Source organism: Tursiops truncatus, chromosome 2 (genome assembly GCF_011762595.2).
Source record: "Tursiops truncatus isolate mTurTru1 chromosome 2, mTurTru1.mat.Y, whole genome shotgun sequence".
Classification (NCBI taxonomy): domain Eukaryota; kingdom Metazoa; phylum Chordata; class Mammalia; order Artiodactyla; family Delphinidae; genus Tursiops; species Tursiops truncatus.
This window is the reverse complement of record NC_047035.1, coordinates 18484819-18501318: the sequence shown is the minus strand read 5'-3', so window position 1 is coordinate 18501318 and position 16500 is coordinate 18484819.

The window sequence follows — 16500 nt, the reverse complement described above, 5'->3', positions numbered from 1 at the left end:
GAGATAAGGTTTTGGGAGATGATAAGGATTAGATGAGGTTGTGAAGGTGGGGCTTTGTCCAATGGGATTAGCGCCCTAATAAGGAGAGATACCAGAGAGCCCGTTCACTCTTTCTTTGCACACACACAGCTCAAGGAAAGTCCATGTGGACACATGGTGTGAAACAGTTGTCTGAAAGCCAGGAAGAAAGCTCTCGCTAGAATCTGACTCTGCTGGCACTCTGAACTCAGACTTCCAGCCTCCAGAATTGTGAAAAAACAAATTTCTGTTGTTTAAGCCACCCAGTCTATGGCATTTTGTTATGGCAGTCCAGGCACACTTATGGACAAATATAGTCCGTAAGTTTCCTCATTTCATGTTTACAATACCACTAGGAGATAAATAATCCAGTCTTCATTTTATGGAGGCAAAGGAACGTTAATAAACTTAACCATGTTCCACAACTAAAAGGAGCCAGGAGTTACACTCAAGTCTGTCTAATCTTGTGTACTTTTCATCACATCACATCATTAATGCCTTTCTAGGCTGAGAACCATGGTTAATTGTGACCTAGTGTTGAGATATAGCAGTAAATAACATGGACACTAATTTAAAGCATTATTCCTTGCTTAGAAAAAGGACTTGAAGCAAAATAAATATTTTGAACTCTTAAATCACAAGTACATGCCTTGATAAGAAATTTTTATATTGAATTCCACTATATGTCCAATAACACTTTAATGAATTTCCAATACATTTCCATATGAATGAAGTTTGTGTAATTACCCTTGCAATTAGGAGAAAAGAGTAGGAAATATTTTAGTTCACTGCAAAAACAAGTCTTCAATTTTCATAATCACATTATATAATAAAATGTACCGTAATGGTTTTGAAAATATTTTTTTTCAACTCAGACCTTATGGGAAGGAATATACTTGCAAATTAAAAAACAGAAAGTCTATTCAATATGAATAAAGGAGCAGTAACCTGGACATTTTTTATGGGGGGAAACCAAAAACAAAATGTTGCAAGCTGATGACTTTTAACAAAGAGTTTCTAACCTTTCTATTATTATACTACATTTCCTCTTTGTGAAAATGTCTTTCTCACACTTTTGCATAGGGAAAATTCATCATAGTCAAACTTTTGGAGGTCTTAGCATGCTGTAATACCCAGGTGCTCCAAGCACTATGTAGAAAATAAGGCACATGACTTCAAATAAAACAAAAAGATAAAAATAAAAGAGAAAGGAAATGAGAATACTATAAATAAAATTGGTCCTTATGTCTCCCACTATCCCAAAGACAGCTGAAATGCAGTTTGCAACCTTATTTTACTAACCAAAAGCTCACCAAGATATAGTTTAACTTCTGTGTCTCAACTCCACTTCCCTTCCTTCTTTTCCCTTTGGGCACATTTGATGTCCACTTTCATCTGAAATTCTCAGGGTGAAAATTGTGGGGTGGTAGGGTGGAGTGGAAGAGCTCAGAATGATTTATTCCAGACCCTGGAAGAACCCCTGAAATTTACCCCCATCTCTCCCCAGAACAGTCTTGTGTTTCTTGTGATTGTTTTCAAACAATTATCTCCAAATTTACTACATATGTTTTTATTATTCTCATATATTTATTTGATTTATCTCAGTGACTCAATACATAGGTAATTTTAAAGATATAAAAATTAAAAAAACTTTTAGTAAATATCTATCTGGTTACAAAGAAGATTAAGTTAGGTCTTGACTTCTAAATCTGCATTGTCCAAAAGAAATTTCTGTGAAGAGGGAAATTTCCACAATTTCTGCACTGTCCAATAGAATAGCCGCTAGCTACGTGTGGCTACTGAGCTCATAAAATGTGGTTACGGTGATTGAGGAACTATATTTAAATTTTATTCATTTAAGTTAACTAAAATTTAAATAACTACATGAATGGCTACCGTAGTGGAATGCAGGGAAATGTAATATGTTTCCATGTTTAGCACTCCTATCAGTAAGGATAAGGCTTGATTCTAAGTAATAGCTGATTAAACAAGGCAGGAGTTGGCTTTCTTCCAAGGTCAAAAATTTCAGGGAAAATCTGTCAGAAATGGTATGGAGATGGGATGGTATTTCGGGATGTTAGAGACCTTTGTGCTATCTAACTCTACCAAGTGTAATTCCTACTTCCAGAACTGTAGGATAACCCAAGATGGATGGAGCTCCTCATTCCCACCAGAAATCAGGTAGAGACAATAAAGAAAGTAAAGCAAAGTGTGAGTGCCAGTGGTCTTTTAAGTATGCTTCCCAGAACCTGGCTGCAACCCTTCTGCTCACATGCCACTGTGTACAGTTAGTCTCAAGATTGCACTTGACTGCAACTGACAATTGGGAGTAGAGTTGTTATTCTGGGTAGTCATTTGTTCAGAAAACAACAACAAGAGTTTATTGTTTTGAAAGGAGGGGGAAATGGAGATTGAAATGACGATTAATCTCTTCATCATCATTCAATAAGAAGAAATATGAACTTGAAAGAGACAGAGGAAAGGATTTATGGAGGGAAAGGCTGGCTGCTGAAAAAGGCAGAAGAGAAAATAAAGAACTCTGAAGATGAAGTAATATCATTCAGTAAAACTCCCCAAGATGACTTCCATTTTATATCTGTACATTTTACAGAGACGAATTTGAAAACAACTAGATGTAATTGTCAACATTTCAGAGTATATATTTCCTTTTGATGCTACTTTTAAAAATTTCTTGAAGATCTCAATTTTCCTGCAGATTATGGGATATGTTCAGTACACTCCTGAGTGCTCATACACACACACACACACACACACACACACACACACACACACACAAAGTACAAATAGCTTTTCAGTTCTGAATTCCACCAACAGCTACCGCTTTAGTGCTTAAAGGACTATTTCTCTACTTTGAGATAAATCAGAAAGCAACTGGGATTAATGCAGAGAAACAATGGCAGTCCTAAGCAAAGTGTTATAGATTTTTTGTTTTTAACTGTATCATTTGCTGTGAGATTTTCTGATTGCTTTCAGAATCCTCTAAGCCCATGCTACTCCAATGTGGTCTGCTGACCAGAACCTTTCTACAAAATGTGAAGAGCACAGAAATTGTAAACATTTAGAAACCTGTTGTAGCAGCTTGACAGAACAAAAATACGTCTGCTAAATCTAGTAATAAAAATTGGAGGCTTATATTTTGCCTGTCTTTTATTTCATTTTCTAGTAAATTTATTGGATTTTACAAATTTATGGTCTTTGATGTGTTAGAAATTTAAAAAGGAAAAAAAAGTACAATAAAACAAAAAAAAACTCAGTTATTCTCCTTGAGTACTTGGAGAAACACTGATCTAAGCTGCCCTACCTACCTTGCCTTTTTGCTTAGGAATAAAAATTCCCAGCAAATCTTCATTTATGACCACAGCCACAGTAAAAATGTAGTAGGTACTGTTATTTTACAATGTTAAGAAATAGAAGGAAAATGACACAAATAACCAAATATCCAAACACAAACCCTCCTATTTTGCCTGGTACCCATGCCCAGACTCTCTCTCCAAGGAGTGTGTCCCCTGCTGGTCAGTGTAGGTCAACGTGGGACTTAATATGAAAATTACAAGAGGTATGGGAAAAATCTAGATTTGCAGGCTGTGACTGTTGCATAGGCTTTGTGTGGTGTTTTTACACATTGAAATAGCCCTGCGGAAAGAAAACTCCCGGAGCTGGCTGGTTGCTAAGGAAAGAGCCACTGCCCATGTATACCCTAGTTTTGGGACCACATCACAGTCTTTAGTCCCACTCTGTTGACTCACCCACCACCAGTGAAACATATGCAAGCCACAGAGACTCAGCACCCTCACAGAGCATGTCTGCATAGGCCAAATTTCTCATTATCACTCACAGTTCAGAATTTTCTCACTCAAACCCTAAAATAAAGTTAAAAAGAGTGGAAGACAGCAAGCCTTGAAGCACTTCTGAAGATCAGAAAACAAAAACCACAATTGAAGATGTACCCTTTCCATTAAAAAAAGTCTGTATCAATGTGTAAGAGTAATGAAATTATCTGTTTCAGAATATTTATAAAGTTCCTTTCCTCTATGAAATTTTTCAGATTGTCTTTGTCCCTTAGGGCTTCTGTGACAAGAATATTGTCAACTGTGTGACTAATAAGCAACAAATGTTTATTTCTCATAGTGATGGAGGCTGGGAAGTCAAGATTGTGGTGCTGGCAGATTTGGTGTCATGTGAGAATCCACTTCTTAAAGGTCGTATTTTCCTTGTAACCTGACATGGCAGAAGGGCCAAGAAAGCTCTCGTGATCCTCTTTTATAAGGACATTAATCTCATTCCTAAAGCCTCCACCCTCATGACCTAATCACTTCCCAGAGGCTCCACCTCAAAGTACCATCATAATAAGGGTTAGGTCTTCAACATACGAATTTTGGGAAACATGGACACAGATGAAAAGTTAAAAAAAAAAAATCTTGTAATATAGCTTTTTTAACTTGTTTCTTCTTTGACTATAGACAAAAGAGGGATAGAGAGAGAGAGAGAGAGAGAGAGAGAGAGAGAGAGAGAGAGAGAAAACACATTAACTTCTAGGTCTCACAGTCAAGTCACTCTACAAATTGTCTCCAATCTATTTTTCCCACATCTCATCTTCCTGGATCCATGTTACTTCTTACCCTGACTACTTAAGATCATGCATACTAATCTTAAATGTTTTGCTTCTGCCTACATTTCCTTGTCCTGAGTTCCTTGAAGATAGGAACTATGTCTTCTTCAGCCTTGTGTATCTAGATAATTATATAGGGTCTGGCCCTTGGAAAGCACTCAGTGAATATTTTCTAGTTGAAGGTTTTCCTCATTCTCTTTTCCTATTCAAGTGGCTAGACAATTTTTTTCTGGGCTAACTGAATTTTCAGATAACTTTTTCTAATACTCCTTTTCCTTTCAAATCATTAAGGCAATTAAGTGTGCATACAGTCACACACATGCACACACATATAACCCCATTTATCAGATGCGAAGAAAGCAAAACAAACTAAAATAGCACAAATTTCCCTTCCCTCCCTTGGTTTCAGAGAATAATATCCTCATAATCTGTGAATAGTTTTCTAAGAAAAGGTTGCTGGCAACAAAGATGATGTTAATGAACTTATTTGTACTGAGGGTATGATGGGTCGGTATCCATTTTTAGTTGCTTAGTTTATTCCTAAAGGGAAGTTGCAAGGGTAAAAATATCTCAAAGTATCCTTGAGACTGCAAGTGGTTTACTGAATCAATGTTAATTCCCAGCTTTTATGGTTCTTTCACTCCTATCTCTACACTCTTGCCCGTTAGAGTTGGGTAGCTTTACTCTGGTCTATCTCCCCAAAAGCAATTAAATCAGACAAAGGAAACTTATCTCACCTGTGGTTTATTCCATGCTAAGATGTAGAAAAAGAACAAGAAGTGCTGCTAATTTTGCCTCAAATATTTTAACTTAAATAGGGAGACACATTTATTAAACTACATTTTTCTTCTTGATGAGTCATTTGCACCAGTTAAAAGATTATTTTTGGTTCACGATATATTCTGAGTTAAACCTATTAACTCTTTGAATACTGACCTTTCATTTGATCTTGGATTTTTCTAATTGCTATTTTATGAAAGGAAGTGAGGTGAGAAAGGAACATAATTTCTACAGGAAAAAAAAAAGTCATTTTTTGATTTTGAACCCAGCCTGTAAGAGTAGAATATTCAATCAAATCTTTAATTCACATATTCAAAAAAACAAATGTGATAACCAGCTCACATTCTAATTTATATAAAAAATTTTAATTTTAATGAATTTATGCTATTTGCATAATGATTTAGAGAGCCTCTAAATGAAGGGTGTCCATTTGTGTTCAGTCGTGGGTGGGGCTAGGAGGCATGGTGGTCTCCTAAACCATGTAACCACTTTGAAAGACAAGGCTCAGAAAAGCCCTGCTTTCTGAGTCCCTACTTCCAAAATTAGCAGCATGTCTTGGTTTTGCTTCTTCCTAGCTTCTGGTGGCCACCCTTGGCATTCCTAGGCTTGAAGCTCTATCACACAAATTTTTGCCTCTGTTTCCACATGGCTATCTTCCCTCTGTATATGTCCATGTCTCTGTTTTCTTTTAGTAAGGACCACTGGTCATTGTATTATGACCCACCTTAACCCAGTATAACATCATCATAACTATATCTGCAAAATCCTTATTTCCAAATAAGGCACAAAAATAAATATTTGATAAATGATGTTGACAAAATAAATTTAAGCTTATCTAGTTATCTAGGGCCCTCGTACTCTTTTCTGGCTGGGCAATCTCATCCTTAAAGTTATGCCACTCACTAACAGAGGGAATGACTTGGTGTTCCTACAATCCAGAAAGTACAAAAATATTGCCATGTTGCTAATGTAATTAAGAATCACATAGGTTACAAATTATGGGCAATAGTGTCAGAACGCTTAATTTCAATGTGTTTTTCTACCGTTCACTAAATAGCACTCCATCCATTAATTTCATTTCTCTGTGCTTCACTTTTATCTTCAGGAAAAATGGGGAAATTCATAGTATGTCCTTCAGAGAGTTGTGAGGATTAAGTGAAATGATGCATGGAACATGCATGCAATGTTTACGACATTGCACAGAGAGATCCCTCATACGATTGGTATTATCACTGCTGCTATTATTGCTGTTGCTTTGTTTTTAAGGAACTTAAAGGCATTCCTTGCTGTCATGTCCATTAGGTAAATGTACCTGCTCTTAGCCTTCAATTCTCTACTTCTCAATTCTTATCACCAATCTGATTGCAAGAAACAGTATTCATAAAGCACTTCTCAATGGAGATGTCCGTCCTCTTGACTTCATTCTGTTCAAACTGTGCCTTTTGGAATAGCGCGAGTCAGCATTCACTGCATTGCCTCCCCACCCTAAACACCGTATCAATTACTCTCTCTTTTTTAGTTGTTGTGGTTATTTTCTACAATTTATATAACAAGGCTTTGGGGATGTTTCTATTAGAACACTGTGTTAGCCAAAGGGTAAGTATATGAACAACAACTCAACATAATCCATTGTACCCTTAGATCTTTCTAGAGATTTGCATAACTGCATTTCTTGGTGTTTCATAAAACCATGTGTAAGAATTTTGCTTTAGCATTTTGTCAGTGTTTTACACTGAAGGACATTATCATAAAAATCCTATTACACTGTCTACTATATTCATTTCAGAGGTGCTGTTTATTAGAGCTCATCCAATATTTCAGATGTTGTGCTGAAGGTTTTACATAAATAAGCTCAGATAGTCCTCACTACAGCTCCATGAGGTAGGTAGTAATATCATAGTCATCGTTTTATATACAACACAATGGAGATTTATAAAGTATCTTGCCCAGGGTCTCACAACTGGTAACCGATGTGGCCAGGATGCAAATTCAACCAGGGTGTACTGAGTGTAATAGCGTACCTCAAAAATTCATGTTTTCTGGGAACCAAAGAATGTGGTCTTATTTGTGCCTTTATCAATTTCTTTCATCAATGTTTTATACTTTTCAGTGTATAGATCTTTAAACTTCTTGGTTAAATTTCTTTCTAAGTCTATTATTCTTTTTGATGCTATTGTAAATAGACTGGAAGATCTTATACCATACATAAAACTCAACTCAAAGTAGATTAAAGGCTTGAACATATGACCTAAAACTATAAAACTCCTAGAAGAAAACATAGCTCCTTGACGTTGGTCTTCAGAAAGTTTTTTGGATTTGATACCAAAAGCAAAAGGCAACAAAAGCAAAAATAATCAAATTGGACTACATCAGACTAAAAAGCTTCTGCACAGAAAAGGAAACCATCAATAAAATGGAAAAGCAACCAACCTATGGACTGGGAGAAAATATTTGCAAACTGCATATCTGATAAGAGGTTAATATCCAAAATATAAAAAGAACTCATACAACTCAATAGCAAGAAAAAACCAAGTAACCCAGTTCAAAATGGGCAAAGGACCTCAATAGACACATTCAAGAAAGATACAGGTACATGAAAAGATGCTCAACATCACTAATTATCAGGAAAATGCAAATCAAAGCCACAGTGAGACATCACCTCTTCCTTGTTAGGGTGCCCATTATTGAAAAGAAAACAAATGCTGATGAGGTTGTGGAGGAAAGAGAATATTTTTACACTGTTGTGAATGTAAATTGGTACAGCCACTGTGGAAAACAGTATGGAGGCCTCTAGAGAAATTAAAAGTAGAACTTCCATATGATCTAGCAATCCCACTTCTGGGTACATATACAAAGGAAATGAAACCATTATCTCAAAGAGATATCTGTATTCCCGTGTTCACTGCAGCATTATTCACAATAGTCATGTTATGAAAAAATATCTATCAAAGGATGAATGAATAAAGATGTGGTATATATTGATACATACAACAGAATATTATTTAGTCTTTAAAAAGAAGGAAACCCTTCCATCTGTAACACCATAAATGAAACTGGAGGGCATTATGTTAAATGAAATAAGATAGAGAAAGACAAACTGTAGAGTATCACTTATATGTGAACTCTAAAACATATATATATATATATATATATATATATATATATATATATATATCATAGAAACAGAGTAGAATGGTGGTTGCCAGGGGCTGAAAGATGGGAAAAAGTGGGAGAGTTTGGTAAAAGGGTACAAATTTTCAGTTAAAAGATGAATAAGGTCAGAGGATCAAATGTGTAAGAAGATGGCTGTAGTTGATAACACTGTATTGTATAACTGAAATTTGCTAAGAGAAAAAAAATTAAAGATAAGGTGATAGTAAATATGTGAGGTGATGGATGTGTTAATAAACTTAATTATGAGAATCATTCACAATGTATACATATATTAAATCATCATGTTTACACTTTAAATATATTACAATTTCATTTGTCAAATGTACCTCAATAAAGGTAGGAAAATGTGCCCTTATTTGGAAATAGGGTCTTTGCAGATATAGATAAGATGATGTCATACAGGATTAAGGTGGGTCCTAATCTAAAGACCGGTGTCCTTAAAAATAAAAAAAACAAGACACATACAGAAGAAAGGTGGTCATGTGAACACAGAGGCAGAAATTGTAGCTTCAAGTCCAGCAATGCCAAGGATGGCTGGCAACCACCGGAAACGAGGAAGAGGCAAGAGGGATTCTCCCCTGGGGACTTCAGAGCAAACATGACCCTGATAACACTTTGCCTTCAGATTTCTGGCCTCCAGAACTTTGAGAAACTAAATTCCTATTGTTTTAAACCAACCGGTTTGTAGAAATTTGTTACGACAGCCCTAGGAAACTGATACACAAATGTGCGAATAAACAAATAAACATTTTCAAAATTATAAAAAAATATCCAGTATAAATTTAATGGCTTATATTTCAAACATGTTCTCTCAAATATGCTTTCCTGATTTGGGAACTGCAATCATTTTACTTGCTCAGTCTAGAAGCTAATTGTAGCTACAGTTATTTATTCAAAGTAGAGTATTACCTACAAAGTATGTACTAAGTACTGATGATTCAAAGATAACTGAGATGCCGAGTTTAATATAATGTAGTGAAGGGAGGAAGATACTGAATGTGGCACTGTATTGAGAAGTGTGATCTGTTTTTGTATCGTAAACAATCTATTTTATATTCTTCGATGGACACTCTAAAACCAAGATTATAATTATGACACAGTGGAAAAATAATTATATTAGACTGAATCTCCATGGATTAGTGCAGATTCAACTCACAAATAGTGCAGTGCGTTGACTGCTTTTTCATTTTCAAAATTCCATGCACATACTTCCGAAGGTTTTTTTTTTTTCATTTTCTTACATTCCCTGATGCACAGTGTTAGCTAGCTATCCCTTGAAGGAAATGGAGTCCTGTTTGGTCCAGTGTTCTTTCTATAGTAAACAAAGTGAGAATAAATCCTACAGTAGTTAGTGCTCCATTTTTAAGGGACTCATTAAAAATAAACAGTAGAGGAGAGGCAATTACTGTTAACAAACATAGGCATAAAAACCACAAATAAAGGGCCATTAACACGGAAAAATAATTACTCAATCTTTCATCCAGATGCTTTTGTCAGTTTTATTTGCTGACACTGACTAACAGTTTTGTGAGAGGCCGTTGCTGGCTGCAGTGCGACCGTTCAATAGTTCCCCCTTTGCCTCTCACAAGAAGAGAAAAATGATCAGCAATGTCAGGGAATTCTACCGAAGTCTATTTAAAATATGGCATCAACTTCTCCCTTTCTCTTTCCTTTCTGTGAGATTTTTAGGTTTTATGTTACTTTATAGTGGTGTAAAAAAAATACCATCATGATAGTTGTTTTACTAATGGATAGAAGGTAAAGATGAAATAAGTTTTCTTCCTTTTTAGGAATATGAGATTTGACAGAGGAGGGATTTGAATGTGGAGAAAAGCACAGAACATAATATGGAAGATATATTTCATCACTTCAGAGAATATCTTTGCAATTGCTTGACCTGACATATTTGTAACCAAGCCTTATAAGCTACATGTGAATGTGTGTGTGTGCATGTGTGTGTGTGTGTCTTTGGGAAAAAATAAGAAAAAAAGCAATATATTAATGTTAACATAATTCTAATTATCTGGAAAAAACAAACAATATGGAGTTAAGGTTTTGGTTCATTTTATCAGTTCAGCAAATTGAGCTCATTCAGACCTCACAGAATGCAGTGTTACTAAAGGTTTATACTAACATTCCCAGGGTTCAATCTGCCAGTCCCTGCATTAAAGTCACCTACATCACTGCCACATCACAAAGTGGAACATCCTATAAGAATCCAACTCTTGCATAAGTTTCTGAGTGAAGCTATCTTAAAATTTCCCAAGAATTGGCCATTAAAATACCATCAGCAAAGACATTCATGATTCATTTATTTTAAAAATACCAAGAATTATGATAAAAACAATAAATAAAACACACATACTCAGATCAAACTTTTTATCATACACGTAGTTGCAGTATCTGTCTTTTCTGGCTCATGTGGAAAATGAAGCAATTTACATAAAAATAATAGGCCTTTTTCTCAGTATCCAGATAGCACATATCTTAATGGAGAATGGAAAAAGCATTTCACTAGGAGTCGAATGACCCAAACTTTGCTACTAACTTATGATGCGGTCTCGAACAGAGCACGTTACCTTTTAGTTCTGAATGTTTTCTCCAGAATAAGGGAACTCAGTAAAGTGATCGTCAACGTCTTTCCAAGTCTAACATTCTGTGGTAGTTAGAAACCAACTTAAAACTGGTTAAGGCTTTAACCTAGACCTCTACCCACCTCCTGGGCTTCCGTTAGTCTCTAAGAAGTAACTCACTGGGAGAGAGCTGGTGGTCTAATGATCTCAGCCCCAGGGCTGCAAATGCTTAGAGGAGCAGCTGGATGAGTAAACCTATACATGAAATCCAAGCCTAAATGTTTACACAGAAAAATGCAGGTCACCTTATATGTCAGTTTGACTTAAACCCATAATATATGGTAATTGAAGCTTTTTAAAAGAAAAATATACTTTGCACATGGTTCTATGAAAGAAGACCATGTACAGTCAAATAAACACCAGCACTGCTTCAACTAAGCACTTTGGCCATTTTATCATTGCATGATTTTGTCAGATATTCTCCAGGGTACGATGGGAAAAAGACCAGAAATTGAGTTTGAATACTGGCTAAAAATTTACTGTCTCTGTGACCTTGAAGAAGTTACTTGTTCTCCCATAGCTTCATCTATAAATCAGATAAATCAGGAACTATAGTACATGCCTTGTGGAAAGAGATAGTACTTAGAGATAGTAAAAGATGACTCAGAAATAGCAGATCCTCAATAAGTGATAGCTTTTATTGTTATTGTTACTCTTAGATCTCTGATATAACTAGAATAATGTTGAATGTAGCCCATGTATTTCAATCATGGCCCATGCCATAGGTTTAATTTTTGGCATCACAAAGTCATTATCCAAAAGTACCCAGTCTATCAGGCTATTCTTTTCAGGTCTATTAAGTGCTCATTTGCTAGACAAGAAATTTGTGCATCCTTTATTTCAGAATATTGGTATATAAAATCTTTCAGAAATTTCCTCTAAGCAGCTTATGCTGCATTCAAAAATAAATTCTGTTTGATGTACAAGTGATGAGAGAATTTAGAATCTGCTGAAAATTAAAATAAACCTTTCAACCTGAAAATAATGGGAATTCAAGTTGGTAAATTAATTGAGGGAAGAATGGATATAATATAATGAATTCCTATATTATTATAACCAAGCAATCATCTGATGAAAGGAGCATCAGGGGAAGAAAGATATTCTTTGGTAAATGATATTCAGTATTTTAACAGGTGTGAGTTTTCCTGAATGTTTCCTTTGATTTGACTTTGATAGGCTTTAAAAAGGAGGGATGATTTTCCAGGTTCAGAGGAAAAGGAAAGAGAGAGAGAGAGAAGCAGAAATGTAACATAATATAAAATTCATGGTACTATGGACTTTAATAGTAATCTTTATACATGAACCTGTGATTTATTACGTAATCTCGAGAGAAGTTACTGAGGGAACACTGTGTATCTGTTCACTAAGCTCTCAGTGTAATGGACAATTTATTGAATCTAAACCCTTCTGCTGGAAACAAGAAACCTTGAGACCATTATTTCTACTTAGAACTTTCAGTTATGTAGACGTATGCCTGTAGTAGTTCATTAAAAATACTTTAAAAATTCTTTTTACTATCACCATAATGCACTGACAGAAGACAAATCAATATCTTTTGCCTCAATTACTAGGCAAAAAAAAAAAATGACTGCACCATAATTTTTTAAATAACATGAGATTATTTTCTTTCAGAAGAATTTCACATTAGTCTTCTATTCAGAGCAGAGATGAGAGAGAGAGAGAGAGAGAGAGAGAGGTCATGTCTTTTTCCTCCTGCCATGGCTCCAGTTCTAAGAGACACTGGTTATATCCTCAGTAAGTCTCCCTCAGCCTGCATGAAATTTTGTGTCCTTTTTCTTGCAACCATTTTCTCTTAATTACTGTGACAGCCAATGTCTTAGTCTTAGTGCTCTCTGGAACATGGATGGATATGCAATGACTCACTCACATGGCTCGGCCCACATTCATAACAAAAAAATAAAAGCATAAAAATAAATTGACCATATCTGGCCAACAGATGCAAGAAGAAAGCACTCTGGAGGCTTTTGCATGAGGGAACAGAAAGGGCCAGCTCTGGGTGTGGCAAAAATCACTCCCTCCCATCCTGGGGCTGGCACCACCTGTGGCTACACCTAATTGCGAGCAGGCTGGAAGAGGCAGAAACAGATATTCCCTAGGAGAAGGGAAAACAGATTTGGTGAGCTTCTAGCCAGTCTCTGCCATCACGGTGTTCTGTCCTTTCTTTATTCAAAATAATAACTGGGTACCTAAGTACAGGCTGCTGATACCAAAGATCTAATAGTGAGTAAAACCAGCCAATTCTTTTCTTTCCTGAGAGCTCAAAATAAAAAGTGTAAAAGATATATGAATGCTTTCAGGCTTCTGGATTTTAGGACAAGTAAAATTTTATAACATTTGACAAGGTTCAAAAAAATACTGCTCACTGGGCTCACAAACATTTCATTAAAATGGAGGGAGGCATTTTAACAATTAAATACAGGAAGAATCAAATCTCATGATAAGAGGCCGTTCTTGAAATTGAACAAATTTAACTTTATGGAAACGCCACTATATTTATTTTAGTTTGCTGTGGATGAATGACACTTTATCGTAGCCCTGCCTCTTACCATTTAGACGAACATTGCAGAGCGCCTCCTGTGACAGGTAAAACACAACCTTCCCAGGAGCCCATTGCATTTTTAGGCAACTGAGTTAAATTTTTTCTATATAGTTAACAGATAGAGTTTAACTCTAAGTGAAGGGCTTTCTCACTGTGAACAAACCACATGCTTTGACCACCCAGCAGCTTGCTGGAAACACAGTGATCCTCTGAGATTGTCCCTTTACCTCTCTTACCACAGTATATCAGTTATGGAGTCCTGTAGGACTTACTTTTTCTGGTACATATTTTTGTGAATCATATCCAGTCATATTGCTTCATGGTCATAAAAGGTGACCTAGAAAGCTTTTTCTCTGAGGTATCTGTTGAGGTTCATGTCGCAAAGTTCATGATTAATTTTGGTGAACATTCCATGGATGCTTAAAAAGGTTCTTATAGTACACTAATGTTAAAAAGTATTTACTCCTTCTCCTACTCCTAATACACACTCCCATTGAAGAATTTGCTTCCATACTCTATTGATTTTGAGTTTGGTACAGTGACTTGCTGTGGCTCAAAGTGTGTAAAGTATATGTACCCTTCCTCTTGAATTTAGGCTCAGCCTTGGCTTATTTGGTCAATGGAATACAGGTGGAAATAGTGAGCTGGTGGCAACATTAAGTCTTAAGAAGCATTTATGTGTTTCCACTTGCTACTTGCACTGCTAATATTGCCATGAAAAGGTATGCTGACTAGCCTGTGGGTCCAAAGAGGCTAAGTGACATGTAAAGCAGACCTGACTCAAGATTACAAGCTCATCCTAAATGTGTTGACTCACAACCAAGCCACACATGCATGAAATGAGCACAGCTGAGATTAGCACAACAGTTCCAAGTGATCTGAAGACACACAAGAAATACATGTTTATTTTTATATCTCACTGAGATTTTGAACTGGTTGTTAGGCATCAACCCAATATTAGCTGACTAATACAGTGCTGCAATGCTCTATTTGTAAGGTACAAAGTTTCATGCAGACATTAAATCAAATATACTAATGTCATATTCAAATTCTTTAATTATCCTCACATATTTGATCTCTAAGGGCTAAGAAAACTGTATAAAAGTCTTAACTGAAGTTCAGATTCTTTCAAATGCACCTCATACTTCTGTTTTTCTTTAAGTATTTTTATGCCCAAATATAATCTTTAAAGCCTTTCCAAAGATTTTGGCCAATCCTAATTCTGTAACTCTTAGATACCAACCTAAAGAGATATATAGTAATATTATTATCTAAAATGGCCTTCGGTATTAATTGCATTTTAACAGTGATTTTTGAAACATGAATACTGTAAGTAAAGGATAGACTTGAAATAATGCAATTTCACAGACTCTGGAAGGCAGATGGAAGATTTATTTTGAGATATACTGCCTTTCAATATCAGATCTCAAATTATATTAAATATGTGACCACTTACCTTATCTTTTGGGATAGTCTTGATAGTGATATCTGGAGACATATGTGAAATGGGATAGGTTTAGAAGGAGAAATGCATTTACTGGATAGAACCAAAATTCAATGCTGTGAAGTACATATTGAAATGTGGGAATTAACAAAGTGTTGGCTGTATTGTTTTCACATAGGTGTCTACCTATTTTTGCTTTGTGTATATTTCACTGCGGCATTATAAATTAGAAAGAAAACAGTCCTTGAAATAAAAGCTAAAATTCAGTGTTACCAACTTATTTCCCTAGGTGGAATTTTCTCTTTATATCTGAGTTTTATTTTTTAAAGCAAGTTGTCAAACATTTAAAAAGATATATACAATTTTTTTCCTGAGCTGTTGGCTTAAATGTTTAATTAAGAGTCTCTGTTTTGAAATATTTCCAGGCTCCTTGATTTGTAATAAGTACAAGTTGTAGAGAAACTAAGATGTTCTACATGAATAGTATCTATTAAAACTTCATACAATTACCACAGTTCAACTAATAGCATTTTGGTTAAGATTTATTTTAGTTTCAAATTGTGTAAATACCTCATATTTTTTTATAACAATAAAAAAGGATTATTAAAGGACTCATTCATGTAATTTTACTTGAACATAGGAAATACAGGTATTAGGTTATTATGGCCCAAAATGGAAATACAAGCTTGACTATAGGTCTTTTTTATTTTATTTTTTTGGCTGCACGTGGGCCTTCTCTAGTTGTAGTGAGCAGGGGCTACTCTTCGTTGTGGTGCACGGGCTTCTCTTTGCGGTGGCTTCTCTTGTTGTGGAGCATGGGCTCTAGGTGTGCAGGCTTCGGTAGTTGTGGCATGAGGGCTCAATTGTGGCACATGGGCTTAGCTGCTCCGCGACCTGTGGGATCTTCCTGGACCGGGGCTCAAACCCATGCCCCCCGCATTGGCAGGCAGATTTTTAACCACTGCACCACCAGGGAAGTCCCAACTATAGTCTTATAAATAAAATATTTCTCTTGTTTTAGATTCAGGCAAAAGTTAGGAGGTAATTTTTATGAGTTTATAAAATTCCAGTTAACTACTTCCCTTTCTTGATAAAATCAAATTCATTTTTCTTATTAGCAAGTTAACAGCCTTTTAAAAAGACTCTAATTCAATAATACATTAAAATTTGCTAATTTTTATTTCTAGGTTTTCTGTCTTGTTTAAATAGAATGGAGATGATTTTACAGTGGACTTCTTTATGTGATGTGTAGCTCTTGAAT